We start from the raw sequence: 16,456 nt of genomic DNA, 5'->3' as shown, positions 1-16,456 counted from the left end.
GGCATGCTTGTTCTGAGAAGTTTTCAAGCATTGAGAGCCTTATAATTGATGATTGTTTTCTGTGCTGCTAAAGGCAATGTGTGCTGCCCATTGCTGCTCTGAAAAGTAGTACCAAGACATGGGAAAATAATAAAAGGAAGCTATTTTAAATGTTTTGTCAAGCATCTGTAGTGCAGAGACAGAGGCACTTCAGACTGTCGGGCATATTCTAGAATTGGCAATGTTGCTGGTTTTTCCTGTGACTTGGATACTTCCTGGTTCCTGGGACGACTGAGAAGGTGAGATGTGACCAACGCAATTATTTTTAGCCTACACAATACAAGGAATTACTTTTCTGCTACTTTACATTGCACATTTTTGAGAAAAGCTTGCTTTGGCTTTATGTCCCACTTTGGTTTTTTCCCTCACGTTTTCTGTCTGCATTATGCAGTGAAATTTGGTATATGATGCCCAAGGCTAAATTTAAAGGATGGTGGACAGTGAGGTTTTGTTGAATGACCTAGACTCCTGGGTGATCTGCTGCAGGAAGTAAAACTGCATCTGGTTTTCTTTGAGTGGCTTTGTAAGAGTTGTATCATGTAATAACCCAAAATAAGAAATATTTCTGGAAAGGTAATGAAAAACTTACTCTATTAAGGAAAATTCTAATTACAGCGCTTGATGCTTTGGTACTGTATTGATACTTATTTTAAAATATAAGGAGTGATGTCAATAAAGAGGTCGTCATGCACTTGTACTGTTTTTTGGCAGGAGCAAGGAAGGGACCCACTCTTCTTTAGGGTGAAATGTGAGGTGTGGTGTTTATCATATTTTTAAATATATGTTACAAACTTTTAACTAAGTAGAATGTAGTCTGCTTTCTTCAGGGTGGGTTTTTGTTTCTGTAGTGCCTGGTATAGTGAACTGGGATGAGTCATCAAGGTTCCTATATGTGTCATGATGCAAATATCCAGACTATATACATCTATATTCTGTAGTTGTCTTAAAATTTGAAGCCAAGTCTAATTGTTACAGGCCCAGCAAAGGTGCTCATTTCACCTCTTCATTTGTGATGTTCCTTTGAAAGCCCAGCCATGGTGATTACACTGCTTAGTCCTGAGCTAACTAGTCAAAATACAAACATCCAGTCTGAATCATTGAAGCGCAGCAATGCATATGTAAAAGAACAGCTAGATCTAATTTTAATTATTTACTACTTAATTCAAAAGGCGCTCTGTCTCGGAGAGCTAGAGTTTTTATTTCCCTCCTTGTTTCCCCCTGGTAAATTTTATCAAATGAGGATGAAGACGGAATATCTGACTTAAAGTCTTTTAAAGATTCATCTGCTTCTGTTTCTTTCTTTGAGGATTTGTCCGAGGATCTCCTTATCAGACTGAGTTTGCAGGCCCTTGTGCATTCATCTTAGTTTAATGTCACCAGACACATGAGTCATAAAGGTTGTACCAAGTTTTTGGGGCTTGAAAACAGGCATCGCATTTATACCAGATGACTGTAACAGTGCAAGCATGTTGATTGATTATAAATGAAAGAATTTGTTGCAGGCTACTTAAGTCACTGAAATAGTACAGTGCAACTTATTTGGGTGTTGTGGTGGGACACGCATGCTTCTTCCAGAGCTCCCAGCCATGCTGTCCACCAGTTGCATTGCTCTCGCTGCAAGTGTACAGAGGGGGATTTTTTTTTCTTTCCTTTTTTTTTCTTTGTTTTTTTCTTTTTAAACTAAAAGTTCATAGCGGATGTTCACATTGGCTGTGTGAACCCAGTACGGCACCCTAGTGGAAAAGTTTGGTTTTACTGGTAAATAATAGAGGAAACTTTAAAAAGGTGTGTTGCTGACCAACGTGGGAATTAGTAGTGGGTGTGCAAGTGTGGAAATGAGCACTTTGGAGTTTGCTGTTCCAAAATGCTGTGGTGCATGGGCTAGGGAACATTAGGAAGATTCAATTCAATGTCTTACACAGATGAACTTGCTTTGCTTTCTGACATTGAGCAACTCTGTGAGCACATTTCAGATGAAGTCTGACAAGGAGTAACAGGATGTAGAGCAGGAGATCTGAGGTGAGCACAGATTTCTGAAGAATTCCTGAAAATAAGGATAAATACTTACTAGTTTTCTTTGTGGTGCTCTGCTGAACCTACTTTATAAATAGTGAGCAATTCTGAGTTATAAGATTAGAAGATGGTAAGAGCGGATAATTTTTAGTTGAGGCAATGGTATTAGAAGCTCTATACTTTTTAAAAAAAGTAGTGCTGTATTTTTTCTAGGTTAGATTCTTCTGTTTGTGCAGTATCACAGTAACCTGTACTGCCTGTCTGTGAGACCTGGAGCTTCCTTGATTACACTGGGGTTATTAACACTATTCACTTGTCATTTAGATACCTGCAAAAGCAGCAGCATGAGAGCATATGAAATAGAAATGCACTTTCCCCAGTGTGTTGGAAACCACAGGTAGGTGATTGGAGTCAGCGTTTGAAGAGCCCGAGCAAATAGTCAAGAACCTGGTACAATGCATACTTCTATTTTTTTTTAATCTGAAAAGTCAACATAACTTGGGAAAGGGCGAAAAAGGACATCGTTTGCAGATAGTATAATAGATTTCCTGATAGGCAATGACTCCGCTTCTGTAACTGTGCGTAACAAGCATAAAGGTTATCTACTTTCACATAGGGCTATAACAGATCTAGTAGGACAAGAAAGTAGTATGAGACAGGAAAACTAGGGCATGTTGAGGGTTGCGTGGAGGCATAGCAGAGTCACTGTACTCCTTGAGCAATTTCTGTGGCAGCATGAAGGCCATCAATTAGCAGGAAGGATAAACAGTGCAAGGACTCTTGTTTGGAGGTAACCTGATGAGTATCTCTTGGAAAGGGTCCGCCTTGCTCTAGTGGGAACAGCCTGTACCCAGCGCAAATGCACAGTGCTGTGTGCAGGTGGTAGTAGAAAGTCCCTTAGTGGTGGAGCACTGAGCTGTGGCATCCTGTCCTACTGGCTTGTCTGCATGGATCTGCTTGTGGGTAATGAAACTGTAGGTGACTTCTTGAGGAGATAATGGGCTTTCAGAGGGAATTAAATTCGCCTGAGACCCTTCTGAATTTCTGTCCAGCTAAACACTGTTGGAAGTCTTAACTGATTCACCTTTTAAAAGTTATTTGAATTAAATTTTCCCGAAAGTAAATATAGCTCAAGATACGGTGGCTCTGTCTTAACCTAACCTTGTGTGCAGTAAACACTAGACTATGTAGGGAATGATACTGTCTTGCCTACATAAGCAGGCAGTACCACATCCTTGGTGGGCAGTAGCTCTTCATTCTTTCATGCTGTTGAGATTTTGAATGCAAAAGGGTCTCGGCACTCCTTGCATAGAGTTTGATTTCAACAAAATGTGGAACGGCATTGTTCACTGGTTGGGGTTGGATGAGGAGATGAATTCAACTCGGAAGGCACAATCCTGTGAAAATACGTGGCAGCTGATCAGTATTTCTTGGTATTTTCAGTGAGTATGTTGCTGCTGAACGCTCCTGTCCGTAGGGCCTATCCTGAGAACTTTCCTGCTAAAAGCTGTGTCTGCTCTGGCTACAAAGAGCAATGTTGCAAACCTTGCTCCTGTGACTGTGATACTGATCTGCAGAGGCTAACTATGGGTAGTTAGATGAAGCAGCTGGCTGCCGTTTGATCCTTGGTCTCCTCACTTCTGATAACCAGAGACTCTTTTATAGCCTGCTCTTGAGCACCAGCTTTTAGCAACTGCAGTTCCTATGACATAAGGTACTGTGAAGTACAAGATACCTTCAGTTGCTTAAAACTGGATTAAATTATTGCTTACTGGGATAACAGGTTTCATATCTTGCTTCCCCACTTCTAAAATACACAATTATAAATAGTCCATGAAAGATAATAAAACAAAACCTTAAAGGAATATTGAGACCAGTTACATTTCCACTGGCTTGTAGACATCTTTGGGGTTTTTCAATGTGAAGAAAAAAGTTCAGAATTGTATTTTAAAATGTTCAGGAGGTATGCACATAAAACGTTATGGAGCAAGTTTAGTTTTTCAAGCTGATAGCAAGCATTCTGTATGGAAATGGGTAGTAGAGCACCTGCATTTAACTTGTCTTTAAGATTTTTTTTTTTTTCCGAGGAAAAAATTCAGCTTCTCAGAAACAGCCTAGAACCCATCTTGATTCACATGTGCTTTGACCTACTGCATTTGTCTTCCTGTGCAGCAGCCCTGCTCAATTATGTCTGGCTGTGGAATAAAGCTGTAATACTCCTGAGCTGAGGAGGAGAATATAATGCAAGACGGTCTTGTGCAGGTTCCATCACTTCACCTGGATAGGTGTTTTAGGCTGCTTCTGAAGGCAGCTGGTTTTTTAGGAAAATGTGGAAACTTGTGAGCATCCTCTTTGGTGTCGTACTGCTTAGGAAAGCTGCACAGTGTTTTCTATATTCTCTAAAGACTTGTCATAGAAAGGTAACTCATGGGAGTTGCTGATTCAAACTGAATTCAGTGCCTTTGCTGTGATTTCTCATGGAAGTATTAAATAACACCTAATGCCTAGTTTTAAGAGGTGCTGCAGGACAAGGTAGGCACTAACTTCTAGTCCAGTGAAGGGTGCTGTGTTTGTTAAAGGTGAGAGGTAGGTCTCATTTGCTTCAAGGGGCCATAAACTAAATTTTGCTGTTACTATTCTAAACGTTAATGCCTTGCCTAATGTATGTTTCTCAAAAAACAAACAAATGGTGGGAAGAGATAGGATTTGCTGGGTTTTATACCCTTCAATATCAGGGCAGAAAAGGGAAAAATAGGTTTATTGAGCAGAGCATTGAAGTCTTGAGGAGAAAAGCTTTAGCATAGAGATACACTATTGTATTTGGGTCTGGAAACGGTTATTTGTGATTATCTCGATTGCTTTAGGTAGCAGTAGGTTGGTGGTTTAAAAATTTCGTGTTTAGTCTTTCAAGTCCTCCTCTTTGTGAATAAATTTTGTCAAAGGTATACCTTAACAATGCTATGACAGCGAGGGCTTCCCTGTGGAGTGAATCACTGTTCCTCCCTTGTGGAGCATTGTGATCCTGAAGGTGGTGTAACAGTCCTTAAAAGGCTTTTGATTTCACTGGAAACTACCAAGAGTTCAAGAGATACTTGATAATTTTTTCATGGGCTTAGTCAGGGTCCTTCAGAAAACTTAATCTGGGGGTAACGATGGGCCTAGCTTGTTCGGCAGCTGGATGTCACCAATTTTCATGTTCCTTATACCTCTGAATATATCTAGCTTTTTCAATACAGAGCAGAAATACTTAACTTCTTCCATCTAGTCAAAACTGCACATTTTCTACCTGATTTGTGCATAGTTTGAATTTGGTGCAAATAAAATTTCATGCTTAGGGAGGACAAGCAGGGCAACTGGTGAGAAATAGGCTAGCCTGCAGGGGACTCTTGCCCAGACAAGCTGATCTCAACTCACTACCTGTGGTGTTTGCAAGATACCTTGGGCCAGGACAGGTGCCCTGTCTTGGTTATCTCACATTCTGTCTCCTGATGTGACTTCTAAAGTGCAGACATTGGGATTTTTTTTTTCCAGCTGTTTATGTAGTGTATATAGGACAGAAGAGGCCAATTTTGGCTTTTTGACAGGTGTGAATGTCAGTGGTCCTATTGATCTCGCTCCAGTGTATTTGATTGCTCAATATTTCAGAATATTGAGCTGGGCAGAGTAAAACAGATATAACAGCTTCCTGGATAAACCTGTTAATGTGGATTAATCTATGTATTAGTGGTAGATTCCAGTCCATTTTTCACTATACAGCATTTTAAAGTGCTATGACTGAGAAGACCATTCTGCCGTTTCTGCAGTTCCTTACCTTATCCACTGCAGAGCTTTTTCCTTTTGTAATAAATGAGGCAAAGGTCCTAAAACCAAATCTCCTTTCATTACTCAACTCCAGGTCATCCCCACAGTATGTCTGTTCTGTGTGATGTATGCAGTGGGAGACCTCCTTAAACTATGGAAAATAAGATTATTGTAGTGGAAAGTATATGGCAAGGTCAGTGAAAGGTTTTGCAACTTGCATGACTACTAACAGTGGATGTTTTAATGAAGTTACCTTACAAGAGTTTCCTCTAGTACTGTATGTTAAACAAAAAAGAATGTGTAGTCCACTGAAAAGGTGGTAGGTGATGTAGGAAATGCTTTCTGACATAGTTTATGTGATTGACTTGCACACAGTGTCACAAAGTCATTGAGTCTTATGTTTTACAAATGTGTTTGTGAAAATTGTTTGCAAGTTTGGTAAGAGAGGTTAAACATCAATGTCTTCAGGTTTTAGGGTCCCAGATGACTAGGAACTAAGCTTTTTTTGAGCCTTCCTTGGAAGCATCCAGTGATGGCTGCTGTTGAACTGTTGGGTGATATGGTGCCAAGATGATTGGTCTGACCAAGTCGTCTTTGTTCCCTCAGTCCCTTGGTTTCACCGGTTCTCTTTACTTGCCACAGGGTTATGTGCAAGTTCTCATTTTATTCTGGAAGCAAGGTGGAAGCCAGGAGGCTCCCGAAGCTACACCTCTTATACAGTGGCAGTGTCACTACTGCCCACATTCCCAGCTATAACTTCAGCTTTTTGTTTTTTCTTTCCTGAACACTTGCTGGTGTAGCATCAACTCTGTAGTTGTGCCCAGATATCTGGCAGTGAGGCCAGTGAGTGGATGCTTGAAAGAGCTGAAGAGAGAGGACTTGCAGGCAGTGGCAGAGATGGCTACTGCTCTTGCTGCCCCTGCAGCAAAAACTTCAAAGCAGCTGTGGATGGGCTCTTGAACCAACACAGTTTGCAACCTAGTGTATGTGTTGAGCTCTGTTCTGGTAAGCTCTGTGCTTTGGATGGCAAGCTGGTGTCTGATGAGCCACCCAGGTGTCCTAGCTGCAGGGATAGTAGCACCTTGGAGGAGAAGGGTGGGCTGGGCAGCTGGGTGTAGATGGCTACCTCTGCCCTGTGAGTTTAAGCTGCTGCTGTTCATGAATCAGGGCCTGGAGGCTAACTCATTGCAACATATTCCGAAGACATTGATTGTGACACTTACCCGGGGGTAGGCTTAAATTCAGAGCTGTCTTATCCCAGTCAGAAAAGGGAGCAACTGAATTGATAACATTGCTAGATCTTTGCAGATACTGGGGGAAGGAGGACTGGGCTTCGTGGGAGTTGTTGCCCCTGCCTTGCATTGATCCAGCTGGACCTGGTCCTTGGGAAGCTCTGAGATAGGAAGCCCGTGAGGTGGTAGTGTAGCCTTTTGAAATGTGGTTAACGTGTGCCGCTTAAAATTCATGGTGCTCACCTGATATACGAAATCATTTCTCTCTGCTCCTTTCTTTCTTTTGGAGATCCCTATTACTTTGTCATGTGACAAAATGGTGAATCTAACCATAGTGCTGTGTCTCTGCTTTTAAAATTTGTCGTAAAAAAACACACTTTGCTATGCAAATAGTTACTAAAACTTATTCTTCTTCTCTGTGCTCTTTCTTTTGGGGCAATTTAGGCTAGAAGTGAATGTGAAAATTTCCTAATCTTTTCATTTCAGTGCTGTGACACCTTTAGCCTAAGGAAATGATTTCTCGAAAAATGGGACAGTGTTTGAAAAGCGTTAGTGCTGACTAAGGAAAAAACCTCAAGCAAGAAGTCTGATAACCTGTTTTATCAAACTTGAACACTAACCCTTCTAGTAGCTTACAGCGGATTTGTACTTTGACATAACTGGCTTTCCCTTTCAAGTGTATGATAAATTTCTTGTATCTAGCAAAGGTCAAGTGGTGAAATTATTTTGCAGCTACCAAAAGAACGTGCTGCTGCCTTTTAATATGAAGATATGTATTTGGGGAAGCTTGAATTGTTTTTATATATAAAACTATGAAGAATGAGTGTTGAAACGTTCTTATACACTTGTGGCTGTCATCTGAAATTTGGTAGGGTATTTATTATTTTAGGCTTATCTCAGACCTGACGTTCACATGTGGTGGTTTTGAATTATAGCGTTAGCTAATAAATACTGATATTTGCTCACAACAAATTTACCAAACCAGGGAGTGGGGAACCTACCAGGAATTTGGGGAGAAAGGCTTATTGTATATATGCATAAGGTAAGGAGTGTAAGTCCCTATTTTAACTTCACTGTTGGAGTTGAGCCAATTTCCTCTCCCATTCCCCCGCCCCCAGAGGAGGAGCTGCCCAGTCTCCCTCTGAATTCAGCGGGGAATGCTTAACCTTTTAAAAGCTTGGTCATCTGGGAGCTCATTATTAAGACTCGTACTTCTGGAAGATTTAATTCTGCTTGGCAAATAATCATCTGCAGGCAGTTAATTCCACTTGCCAGTTCCACTCCCCCTTTGCTCCCTGCTCAGTCTTCACCTGTTGTTTCCCTTTCTTGTGTCCTTCTAATTTGGATGTTTCCTCTAAGGTTTTAGGGAGTCAGAAATTTACGTTTGGATTGAAATTAAGGCCCCTATTGACTTCAAGCATCAGACATCTTTGTGTCATGTAGCAATAGTCCTGGGACAAAGGAATAATAAACGTTGGAGGCTGCACTTACCTGTTCCCTAAATAAATAAATAAAATTTTTTTGGAGGCTGAGGAGAAATTATTTTTGTTTTGCAAGTCCTTTGGAATCTGTCTGCATGAAACATCTGCTGCATCATATGTAAGAAGAGAAGGCCAAGAGTAATAAAGCGTTTCGTTAATGTTTAATAACATAGTGATTAGCAACCCAGCAAATGTCTTATGCCCGTGGGAGATTGGAACTTATTTGATTAATAGATTAATTGCAGCCTGTTCCGGTTGTGATTGCAGGTGTAAGTTTCTATGGATGTTGCAGACTCCCTGGGGACTGATGTTATAGGCATTCTTATACTTATTCGTAGTTGAAGAGTTAAAAGTCAAAACGTGGAAAAATGTCTGCTGTTCCTATGAAAGGAAGATTATTTTTACTGTAAGAGTTTTTCAACAGAGATCCTCTGTGCTACCACTGAAAAAGAATGGCTATTATCTCTGAAAGCATAGGGCTGCCTTTTAGAAAATACTTTTCCTTTCAATTATTCTCCTTCCTGCACTTTATTTCAATGTTATAATGGACTTGAACCATCTCTCTGAGTTTCAGACCTAGTTCTGTTTTTCTAACTTTTATCTTGGGTGCACTGTAATTCCTGCTGCATCTGGACTTGCCGCTGGCAGAGCATGGTAGATGCTGTAGAACTGAAATGTAGAACTGAGCTGTTCTTCAGGTCACAATATTTGAAGCAAACACTTGAACATGATTAAGTGAATTTCAGGTTGTGGTCTAGAAGTGACATGATGCTGGAAATCAATTTGCGTTACAAGTTTAGTGTTGAGCTTCCTGAGCTGGCAGGAATTTAGAGATGGTATTAAGTCTCTGAGAGGCTCTGAAACTCTACTTCCATTCAAAAAGGCAGCAACTAGCTAACAAAGAATTTGGCTTCCACCCTTCAATTAACTGCTGGAGATACAGGGAGGAAATGAAAGAAGAGTCAGAATTTTTCTTCTGTTCTCCTGAGAGATTGAGGCTTGTTGTATGTTCTCTTAAGAACACAAATAAGCCATTTCTGTCTCCAGTTATAGGAAACTATGTGTAATAGCTGTATGCAGCTCAAGTTTTCTGCTTAGGGACTGTGTTCTGCATTGGCAAGAGCAGGCTGGAGATGACATAATATGGCACTTGCCGTTGCTGACTGCCTAGGGGAAGAGTTAGGAAGTTCAAAGTACACAGTCCCTTTGCGAGAAAGGATGTAGTGCCTGAGTTTGAGCGTGGTAATACAATAAAAAGAATTAACAGAGTGGAAGCAAGGTGTGCGTTGGTATCTCAGATTTTCATCCAGTATGCCTTTGTCAGCTCGCTCATTACTGCGTGGTTGGGGTTCAAATCTGTCTAGTTCTTAAGGGGTTAATGGAGTCTAGCCCACATTTGTGGTGGCTGTGTGAGTTTTTGCTTCACTCATTATTCTAGAGCTTTAGTTTCAAGCACGTTTTTTCCTCCTGCTGCCCCTGTCCGCTCTCTAATTTCAGTCGAGCTGTAATAAATCATGGGTTTGCAGGTTGGGAGAGCGCTGGTGCCCCCACCTACGCTTGCCTGAACCCTGCGCCTTCGGCTTGCCCTGGCTCGGCCCCAGCTCCAGCCCAGCACGCTCTGCCCGCTGGCCTCTTCAGGCAGGTCCTGCCTGCTGCTGCGTTTGGAGCCGACGCTTTTTGCCCTGATCTGTACCCGTGCCAGGGCTGAAGGTCGCTGTGCTCAGTAATAAATTTTGGCTAGAATACAGCTGACGCATGTGTTTTGCACCTCGGACTCTTTCTGGGTGTTCGCAGGCCAGTGTTTCAGAAACACTTTGCGGTGCAACCCTGCTGTGTGTCTCCATCGTTTGTTGCTTCAGGATCTTAATTATCAGATTTTTACGTGAGGACAAATAGTGGAAAGTTTGGCGGCATTGCGGAACGTGGTAGTGAAATGAAGCTGGGTTTGCAGCCTCTGCCTTGCTTTTAGTTATGTAGTAAAACAGAGCATGATGCAACTGCAATGCACTGGGTTGCACAGGAATGTATGCACAAGCGTTCTGGATCTTGGACCCCCCCCGACAGCTTCCTCTGCTCATCCCGCTTGCATGGCACAGTACATGCCAACTCGTTATTCTCATGTTGTATGGGCACTTAACGTTTGGGTTTTCCCTTGTATGAGAGTTGGGATTCCTATGAATGGCAGGCAGGAAGAGGTGCAAGGAAGGGGTGAGGGGTGCGAGTATTTAAAGCAGCAATTTTATATTTGTACTGTAAACTGCTGATGGCTATCACGGATTTATCTATTTTTTTTAATTTTTATTCCCCCCCCCCTCCCCCCCCCCTTAGGAAAGCCCTAAATGTTAACAATATATTAATTAGTATTGTACCTATGTCGGTAGGACTTTTTGGACGATAGAAGTCCAAGTACTTTTACAAATGCTGACCCTCAAAGCTGCTTCTAGGCACATGCGTGTGTTACATCGGTAGAGGTTGGAGCAGGACGTGATATCTGGACTTTCTGACCTCTGCATTAGGTCTGCTGGGTTGCAAGTATTTAACAATCGTTGATGGACCGGCACTAACTGGGTGGCGGTTGTTGTGGTATTACAGCTCTTGGTATGTCATAGATACAGATATTTAATAAACAGTATTCGTTTGTTGGTATTCTCCTATATTTCTGGATTAAAGGTCGTAATTGTATGAGTTTGCAACTAACAGGTGTGCTAAAAATGGAGACCTTCCCAACTTAGATCTGCTGGTGTTGGAAATACGCCGTCACTGGCAGGAGAGAGAGACTGGGGCTTTGTCTTAATCTGCACCTCAAATGTAAATGAGAAAAACTGTGATCCCTGTTGACATTTATCTCTGCTTGAAATTGCTTGCCTACAAAACAGACTTGTCATGGGTGGCTAGCTACTGATGACTGGCATGGGCAGATTCCCAGCCCAGGCCTCTGTAGTAAATCCCCTCTCGCACTTCTTTTTCCTCCAAGCACTGATTTATTTCAGTGATAGCTTGGGGCAAATACAGAAGAATGTAGGAATTAGCATTTATTCTGTGAAATGCCTGAATTATCATATATATATGTGAAAGGCAGTTAGTTCTGAGAGCCATAGAATAATTTCTGTACTACTTCTGCTGACAGCAAGACAGTGTTAAAAGTAGCCTTGCAATTGGTGGTGTTTGAAATCCACCTTTGGAGGAATGGGTCAGGCAGCTTCTGGAATTTTTAGAGAAGTGGTACAGCTTTTATTTTGCAGTCTGTCCTACTAAGCTTAGGATAAACCAGACATACTAGGATTGGAGCTTTAGTAACGATATTAGTGAAAATACGCTGATCTTGGTGATCCCACTACCCCTTGGTAACCTGTCAGGTGCTATTTCTGTACCACAGGCAGCTTACGGTGAGACAATGGCTTCCTCTATGGTCTGGGGTGTTTTGTCTTGGTACGTTTTACAAAGCTGAGTTTAGGAGGTATGGCTCAAGTGTTCTGCAAGCAGCTGTCTCTGCGAGGCATTGAGCGTAGCTGGCTAGGATCACATTGAAAGACCTTTGTCAGCGTGCGTGTGCTGCCCTGTGCTTGGAGTCCAGCCTTTTTCTTGTGGTGGGAGATGGTCAGGATAAAGAGGCTTCTTCCTGCTGTATGAAAGTGCTTTAAATCTCTCAGGGCCTCAGCCTGAGCTGTTCTCTGGGCAGGCTCAGCAGTGCCGCAGGTGAAGGTGAGTGGAGGTGACGAGTCATTCAGGCTGTTCAAGTGGAAGGAAGCAGGGGGAAAAAAAGCAAGCCTTGCTGCTTCATCACTGCCTTCATGCCTCCCGCTGGAAACAAGTTTCTTCCCCAACTTGGCCTGCTCATGGCTGCCTGCTCTGGTTCTTCGCTGTGGGAAAACCTTTACTGAAAAACAAAAAATGTGGTAGAGTGGAGAAGGTTATGATGGAAGCAGGAGAAAGGAGGGAGCTGTAAACATGGTATGTGTAAGAGGAGGAGGGTTGTGTATACTGAGAAGTTGGGATCTACCTGTGCTGCTTCCATCTATCTGTAATGCCAGAGTTCATGTGACAATTACCCTTCATTTTCTGTTTTCCCAACCTGATAGAAGAACATGAGATACTGAGCTTCAGCATTTGAAGGTATTACCCCAAGAAGAATAAAACTTAGTTCAAAAAGCGTAAAAATGAGCATTAACTTTAGTTGCTGGCCTTACTTGATTTAAGCAAGAAGACCAATGCTGAAGTTGCTTGTTGAAATAGATTGGTAGCTTATCCTGCCTTTCCCTCAAAAAGATATCCTCTCTTAAAAGGACAAGATGTACACAATCTTACCCGTTCACAAGAACCAGGTCATGTCCTTGGTGTGAGACAAGGCAAAAATACAAATTTATAATTTCTCTCATTTCATCTGCTTTGAGCATAATCCTCAAAGAACCTTGCTGAGACTTTAAACAAGCATCTCAGAAGAAAAAAAAAAAAATCAAAACCCAGCATGCCCTTTAGCTAAGGAAACTCTAAGGAATTCTCTTCTGAACTGGATCCAGGTGATATTTCTACACTTCATTGGGTATATATTGATAATGTCATGCTGACATGAGCTGTACAAAACCTTCCACCTTTATTTGCTCTTGTTCATTTCAGGAAGTTGCAAGTCCGTAAGGCATCATCTCTGATGATCCAGTCATTTTATCCCCCGTTGTAAAAAAGGAGGGGGCAGCACAGGGGGGGTGAAGTAGGGGAGGGTGGAAAGGCAAAGATCCAGGTGTTAGGGGTGATGAATGCAAACTGGCATAGCTCTAGAAATCTCTGGATGGGGAGGGAAGCGGGGGGGTGATGGTTATCCTAATCTGTAATAGCAGATTACAGTAGTGAGGCAGAAGTGATCTTGCTTTAATGGTTTTATATCAACTGCAGCATTCGCACAGCTATGAGGAATTGGGGTTGTAACTTTGGAGAGAAGGCGTGAGACTTCATGCATGAGCTTTATTGGCTATGCTTTGAAGTTATAAACCTGATGTTGTCTTGGCAATCTTTAACCAAATCTTCAACCTTGATGAGCAAACAGATTTCTTCAATGTAATGAACAGATCTAGGCAGTCTGGGCTAGGAAAGTTGTTTTCAGAAGTGATGACCAGGGTTTTGTCACGTTGGGTTTGCTTCAGTAGTCAGAAGGGCTCAAACGCACTGGTCGTAAAGCAGTCTTCTGGAGTTGTGTGTCAGCAGCCCCTTGCCTTCTGGATAAAGAAATTATTCTGGATAAAGAAATCAAACTGCAACAGAAATTTGCTGAGTAATCTGTTCATAGTCCCGTTGGTTTGCAGCTTCTTGGAGGAATGTGTGCTGCAGGAGCTCTGTGTTTCCGCGTGAAATGAAGTCTGCTGGGTCCTCTCCTGTGGTGAGGCTGGCGCTGAAGGGTATTGCTTTCTTCAGTGCTTACCAGGCCTGGTACTTTCATTCAGTAAGAAAACTAAACCCTTCTCTTCATGTGAATGGGTGGGAGAACAGGAAAGAATAACAACTTCCTCCTTGAGTCTTTGACTTTACATCCATGTGTCTTGGAAGACAAAAATGATGAGTTAAGGATAAGCACAAGCTTTATGTTTTCATCCACTCTGTATTTTGATCATGCACTGTCAGCCTTTCTCATCAGCATGTTTTTAAATGGTTTTAGTTTGCATTATATTTAGACATGCATTTTCTCTCTTGTACTTGGTGTAGGACATCTGTCACTGTTCACTTCACTAAAGGTTCCCAGTTTATAATCTGTTTCCCCCCCCGCCCCGTGCATTTGTGCACCAGTAATTAATAGCCCACATTATAATGTGAAAAGGCTGTTAGTTATTTAAGATGTATACAGGGAAATACATGGTAAAGTGAGACTACTTGAAGTATTCATCTGAGAAAAAATGAATTCTTTAAAGCATCATTCTGTTACATGAACATCAGTAGCTGTTCCCCCACCACATCCAATTTGAGCTTTGCAACTGTTGGAGTATTTCGAGTTTTAACTCTACCAGGGAGTGGTGATTAGAAGTCAGCCTGGTTTTAAGATGGCTGAGGTGACTGTTTGACTAAGATGACAGTTTAAATTTGTTTCCTTATGTCTAGTCACAGGATGCGAGATATAGGTTACTGTGTAACTGGTTTATGAGTTATCCCTGATATTAGCACCTCTCCAAGCACTGTTTGTGCAGCTGCAGCAGATGGTCAGGATGAGAGCAGAAGGAGATGGATCAGAGTGGAAGGCATCAAAGTGGGCACAGACTGTGCTTGTGGTAGGATGAGATACTAAGCTATAAATATAACTTCAGCCTAGTGTTAGAATAACTTCTGATTATTTTTTTCCCAGTGTATCCGATTAGCATATACATACTATCTAAAGAACATGAAGGGATAACCTTAGAGTATATACAGGTATTTTAAGGAGGTAGTAGAGATATTGCCAAAATAATATTTGCACATTAACGCTTAGTGTATTCGTGTTTCTTCCAGTAATTCCGTGAGCTAAAAGGTATTATTCCCATCTCCCAGCCAGTGGGAGAAAGAGAGGAAGAAATGACTTGCCTTACATTGTGCTATGAATTGCTGGTGGACTTTGGTTGAGGTGCTGGAGCTTGCAGTGTTAGGTTCAGTCCTCTAGTAACACTGTTAAGCACTGTAAAAGCCAACTAGAGAAATTAATCTCTTGTCATAACTGATGTTTTGGTGACCGATGGGATATACAGCCATCCCTACTTTGGCTCGCTAGTTGAAATCTGCCCCAGGTTGTAAGGTCCAGGGAGACACCACTGAGCCAGCAGTGGCACGTGGTTCAGGCAAGACGAGGGGATGCGGTCTTTGTCGGTCTGAAGTCTGAACTGTGCCATGTGTCACAGGAACCCCAGCCATGACTCTCAAAAGTGACTTCTGTTGGATAGTATTTAATAAAGAATGAATAGTGGAGAACATCTGAGCTCCTGTTCCTACCAGGAATGCTTTTCTCTGTGATACGTGAGGGCTGTTGATGAGGTTATGTGATGAAGCCTGTATTCCTCTTTCACAAATTCACTCCATGGGATTTCAGGAGATACATGAAAGCCTCAAAGGTCTCTCCCAGCTTTCTCTGACTTTCTCTCTTCATCCTTCAGGATAGAATAGGCCTGTCATGGTGTGCACCTAACAGACTTATGCTTTAATCTGTTCAGAAGCTGGGCAGGCTCAGGGAAGGACTTGCTTTCTCCTTAACTACTAGCTGGATTATTGCCAACTGATAATTGTGCGAGATGTCACTCGTGTTTGTAAAGAGCTGGCTAATACTGAAGTATTTTTTCAGTCAGTGGGTGGCAGGGATGATAGGATTAATGATACTGCATCCTATCTAACACCTCTCTTTTTTTAAGGCTATGTGGCTTAGAGGAATTAAAAGCAGAGTTCGTAGCCATCTTCACATTAGAAGCTCTGAGTCGTTCTTGCAGAGTTCGTTAAGCTTTAATCGTAGTGATAGGCACTGTAAGTGACCCTCTTGATACACATAGAATACGAAATCCTTATTTCAACAGCAGCAGTGCGCAATGTAGGTGTTAGCTTTGTGCATTTCAGTATAAAAATGGGTGGTGGCTAAAGAATTTTCTTCCCAAATATACCTGAAGTTGGCCAGAGTTAATGATGCTATTAGGACTAGTGTATTTGTCTAGTGTATTGGTCCTAGCTAGTTAGGATGCATGATTAGCAACCCTGTGATCTAAGTAAAAATTGGAATACCTTCTGGATTTGAAGCTGCAGATTGTGTAGTAATTGAGGAAGGACAAACAGTGATGTGTAAATGTGACCATAGGAGAAAGGAGTATTGTAGCAACAACTGTGGAATGAAGTATAACAAACATAGCTGTGCTAATTTTACTTGCTTTTTTTATTCATACCTGCAATTCAACATTTCAC

The 16,456-nt window shown here is 41.8% G+C and overlaps 1 protein-coding gene across 2 annotated transcripts in view; it reads left to right on the top strand.

The window, feature by feature from the left end:
* Window positions 1-16,456, top strand: part of GSK3B (glycogen synthase kinase 3 beta) — a 149,529-nt gene that overhangs the window by 67,084 nt on the left and 65,989 nt on the right. The window lies entirely within an intron of this gene.

The sequence above is a fragment of the Harpia harpyja genome, chromosome 8 (assembly GCF_026419915.1).
Source record: "Harpia harpyja isolate bHarHar1 chromosome 8, bHarHar1 primary haplotype, whole genome shotgun sequence".
In the NCBI taxonomy this organism is placed as follows: Eukaryota; Metazoa; Chordata; class Aves; order Accipitriformes; family Accipitridae; genus Harpia; species Harpia harpyja.
The sequence above is the reverse complement of the archived record's forward strand: the minus strand, read 5'-3'. Positions and strand labels throughout refer to the sequence as shown.